The sequence below is a fragment of the Rhinopithecus roxellana genome, chromosome 1, assembly GCF_007565055.1.
Source record: "Rhinopithecus roxellana isolate Shanxi Qingling chromosome 1, ASM756505v1, whole genome shotgun sequence".
Taxonomy (NCBI): Eukaryota; Metazoa; Chordata; class Mammalia; order Primates; family Cercopithecidae; genus Rhinopithecus; species Rhinopithecus roxellana.
The window spans coordinates 61,521,333-61,526,491 of NC_044549.1; the positions used below are offsets into that span (position 1 = coordinate 61,521,333).

Below are 5,159 nucleotides of genomic sequence, written 5' to 3' on the forward strand. Positions count from 1 at the left end.
AAAAACAGACTCTTTGGCTAGAGTTATGGAAGGAGGGTGGAACCTTATGAGTTACATGACTACATAAGATGTAGGCAATTTTATTTTGGCAACAAATTCAGGCTTTTGCATTGGGTTTTTTTTTGGGACTGTTAATTCAAATACACATGCACGAATCTCCTATGAAAGGAAAGATTCTTACTCATCTGCAGAGCATAGATAACAATTAATTGTTCCATTTCATCTTTCAGGCTACAGTACCATGAGTTTAGGAACTCTACAAGCTGCGAAATTATCTACCCCAGGGTAGGTGACTAGGATCACAATGTAATTACTCAAAAAATGGACTCAGATCATATCCCAAATCTACATGAAGAGAGGTATATGCTTGATAAATAGTAAAGATGATGTCAAAGATCAGCTTTCTCCCTTTGGTGGAGTTGTCTTCACAATATTATACATATTATACACATTGTATTCACAGTTTTATATTCACAATACACAATATTCACAATATTACACATAAAGCACCTAGAACATAGAACCTTATGTGGTGATCATTTCTCAGGTGAAATAGTGCACTGGACTGTCCAACTATTTCATTGGCTAGATGTTTATTTGGAAACTCAAAACAAAAATGCAGAATGACTGGTGACATTTATGATATTTGCCACTGGGCCAGTGGACCTTCCTTCACGATAAAATAGGATCTCAGTCTCTAATCTGCATGTCCAGACCAAAGACAATTTGATGTAACTCCATTATAGCATATTTTAAACTTTTCTTGAAGTTCAGGAATATATCTTTCAGAATCCGTCAGTACTTCAGAAGCGTGGCTCGCCAAACCAATCAATCTAGTACAAAGTTTGTTTTTAGAATTCAAGTTCCTTGTTACTGCTTTGCAAGCAGATGTCTTCAAAGATATAATATGGTGAAGAGATTATGTGATTTTTGGGTGTAGCAATTCTGCCAGTTATAATTAAAAGGGCCAACATCCAAGTTTTGTTTTCTTTATAAACACTGCAGAGTGTGTCAGTGGCCAATCTAAAATTACCCACAGAGGAGTGTGTGCTCTCTTCTTTAGCACAAGATAATGAAGATGGTGTGTGAACGCACTATGGTTATAATAAGCTGATGGACTTGCGGTCCTACGCACAAACTTGTCCAAATGTAATTATAAGAGTTTTGAGAGAATTGTTGCTTCCTAAACTGACTAGTCAAGTGACTCAAAAGTTAATATCACCAAATTAACAGTCTGACTTTGAAGGTCTACAATTGTACCTTAGAAAATAAATACTTGCAATCAGTCATTCTTTCATGCAGGGAAAAAGATATCTTTGAGAAGCGTCTCAATGCAGGGTAGTCTATTCAGCATTCTCTCTATGTATTGCTTCTGGAGAGGTGAATTGAGTCTAAAAATAAAAAGTAACAAAGAGCTGAGCATCCAGCTCTTTCTCTTGTGTGTGGAGGAGAGAAGGCCAGTCTGAACCTGCACCGGTGCTGATGTGGTTGAGTGGGTGCATTTGTCAGGCTCTGCAGCCTGGATCACAAGGGGAAGAAATACAATTGGGGCCCACAGAAGGACAAGGAACATCTCAAGGTGATTACTAAATCATAAGCATCCTTAGCAGTTGTTCTCATATACAGAGAGAAAGAAAACAAGTCTATATAAAAGATTCAAGATATCAACATCTCATTCTCTCGGGAACTGGAAAACAATCTGAGACAGAGGGACATGGGTGTCAGAAATCTGGGTAGATCAGAGAGGGAGGCAAAGCAGGTCTTTCTCCATTGTGTTTTGGGCACAGTCTTTTCATAAATTTTGTGGACAAACTGTGATGTCTCCTTATCTTTCAAGTAATGAGCGTCAAGGCATCCCAGCGTCTTTTGTGAGGAGTCCTCTTACTTGGTTGCTGTGGATGTGTGCCTTGTAGGTTGTCACAAGGGATTGGATGCTAGAGCGACTGATGACAAAAATCTCACTCAAACCAGCCTCATAGTTCACTGCAATTTCATTTGCTTTAGATGTTCACACTGGCCTAAGACCAATGTCTCCTGTCTCAAACTTGCCATATTGAACTACTGATCTATAATAGTTAAAAAAAAAAAAAAAGACATAAAGGTGAAAGTAACTATAGTTTATCAAAACATCAATAATCCAATCCCAAAAACTTTTCCTTTGCTGAACTGTTTTTATATTTCCTTTTTTCCTGAGCGCTCTCTCTCTCTCTCTCTGTTTTTTGTTTTGTTTTGTTTTGTTTTTTTGAGACAGTGTCTCACTCTGTCACCCAGGCTGGAGTGCAGTGGCACGATCTTGCCTCAGTGAAAGCTCTGCCTGCAGGGCTCAGGTGATTCTCCCACCTAAGCCTCTCAAGTAGCTGGGAGTACAGGTACACACCACCAGGCTTAGCCAATTTTTTTGCATTTTTTTGTAGCGACAGGCTTTCATCATGTTACTTAGGCTGGTCTCAAACTCCTGGACTCAAATGATCCACCCATCTTGTCCTCCCAAAGTTCTGGTATTACAGGCATGAGCCACCACACCCAGCCAGGTACATGTATCTTGACAGGTGATTCTCATATTACCACATGCTCCCTTCGTATAAATATAGGTACATGTTCATGTCCAATCCATTCCCCTAAATGTAGCCAGAGCAGTGTTTTTCAAAGGGCAAAGGGCAAATGTCATTCTTTAGTGTCTAAGTGAAGAGTAAAATACTTCCTCTAACCTGCACTCTTATCTAGGCTCACCTGACCTATTTCCCTTCATTCTCCCTGCTCCACCCACTCTAACCCTCTTTCATTTTGTCTCCTGCCATCTGACTTTCATGTGGTAACGACACATCTGCCCCCTCAGCATGGAATCCTTCCTCATGGATGCCTCTCTAATGAAGTCAAATATTTCTATTTTTTGACATAGAAATATTGTCAAATATTTGTGACATACAGGATCAAGATCCTGTATGTCATAGAAAGGAGCATGGTTATAATTTTACATTTATATGTGTATCCATTGGTCAGCATCTACTTCCTGGACTAAAGCTCTGTGGACTATAACCACGCCTATTTGGCTCCTTATGGTATCCCCCGAACTTATCCAATGCTTGGCAAATAACACTCAAAAATATTTCAGAGTGCCCAGTTCACAGCACATATACTAAAATTGGAACAGTACAGAGATTAGCATGGCCTCTGCACAAGGATGACACGCAAATGTGTGGAACATTCTATATTTTTCTGTCACATGTTCTCACTCAAATGTAGGAGCTAAAAAAAAATTGACCTTATGGAAATAGAGAGTAGAATGATCATTACCAGAGGCCAGGGAGGGTACTGAGGAGGTGGTGGGGATAAAGAGGGGTTAGTCAGTGGATCCACACTTGAGTTAGATAAAAGGAATAACATCTAACGTTCAGTAACACAATAGAACAAGTACAATTAAAAATAATTTATCGTATATTTTAAAATAACTATAGAAGTAGAATTGGAATGTTCTTAATACAAAGAAATAATAAATGTTTGAGGTGATGGATATTCTAATTACCCTAATTTGATCATTACCCACTCTCTACTTGTATCAAATTATTGCATATACCCCATAAATATGTACAACTACTATGTATTCATGAAAATTAAAATTTAAAATATTAAAATTTTTAAAAAATTTCTGAGCTAAGGGAATAAATGTCCAGATACATTTCAATTAAGTTGCCATATGTTACAAAGGCCATATTTCTATATTATATACTATATAATATCTGGTGGAACTCCTAAGGAATATAGTTGGGGACTACTCTAACTATTACACTATCATTACTAATCAGGTTAAGTAACCCTAGTTGTTGAAACACACAGTCCCAGCATTTCAGCAGATTAACATAACAGAGGGTGATGTTTCACCCTTGGCACAGTCAAATTTGGTTTGAGAGTGTGGGGTCGCTCTGCTGCACAGAGTCATACATGGACCCAGGCTCCTTACTTCCACTGTTCAGACCTCCCTTAAGTCTCAGAATCCTCCCTAGATTCTTGAGATCTACCATCCAACAAGCAAAGAAAGAGAAGAGTGAGGCCTAGAAGTGGCTATATTACTTCTCTCCACATTCTATTGGCCAAAACATCATCCTACGATCCCATCTGGTTACAAGGTAGGTTGGGAAATGTGGCCTTCCTAGTGCTACTCATCATTTTTGTTTTGCTCCAATTAGGTGAGATGACTAAAATTGGCCAGCAGTTACTAGATACTCCAAAAACTATATTATCAGCAAGGGAAGGAGAACAGTACTCAAAACCAAACTCTCAAGTAAGGAAAGTGCCAACATTAAATGGACTGATTTAGTGGTATTGTGTCTGTCTAGGAATGTGCTACATGGTTTGGTAAATACAGTTTTCCTACTGCAGAGAATCTCAAAACAAGTACATTTTAAAAATGAACTTTGAAGAATCAGCTGGAGGGTATACAGATTTTCATATTCACTTTAGGATTTTTCATTTTCATATTGTACTAGTTAATGTGCCAAAATGAAAATAGCTTTCCACAAAATGGAAGTTACACTATAAAGTTGGAATTGGTATTATCTTCTGCTGAATTGCAATGGCATCTCAAAAGGAGTGATGTAACTATGGAAGCAGGATCTTCTCCTTGAATGTTTCGCTAAGATTCTGTCAAACAGATCAGGAAAATGGAATATATGCAAGATTGACTTTTCAATCAACAAGCACAAAAAGGCCTTGGTAGATAAATCAGTTGAAAGAGAACATATACAATGACTGACTGGCAGTATTGTAAGACACCATTTGAGGCTTGACATTGAAGATATTCTTGAAGAATAATTTATCTGAGAAAAGATCAACTTGCTCTATAGAACTGCCAAATTTAGAGTTATTCTACTTAATTCATCAACATCAACCTTAATATTTGGGAAAGTTTTTCTCTTTTAATTTAAGTTGTTCCTTCGAGAAAATATGTAGCATGGACCTATTTTTGCTCTTTGATGTACAAAGCAGACATTAAATTGAATTTCAGATTCAGTGACAGAGGCGGACTAAGATTAAACACCAAGGTCATCTATGCAATTGATTGAATCATTTGTTTAATCATGGCATGCCTTGCCATAGAGAAGTGCTTACCAACTTTATGCTCTTATCTTTACTAGTCAGCAATTCATTGAACACCTTTTATT

General features: G+C 37.7%; 1 non-coding gene across 1 annotated transcript; it reads left to right on the plus strand.

The window, feature by feature from the left end:
• The first annotated feature begins 3,113 nt into the window (after positions 1-3,113).
• LOC115900846 lies at positions 3,114-3,216 on the plus strand. Its single transcript, XR_004060496.1, has one exon. It is a non-coding gene; the product is annotated as a U6 spliceosomal RNA (small nuclear RNA).
• Positions 3,217-5,159: the final 1,943 nt, after the last annotated feature.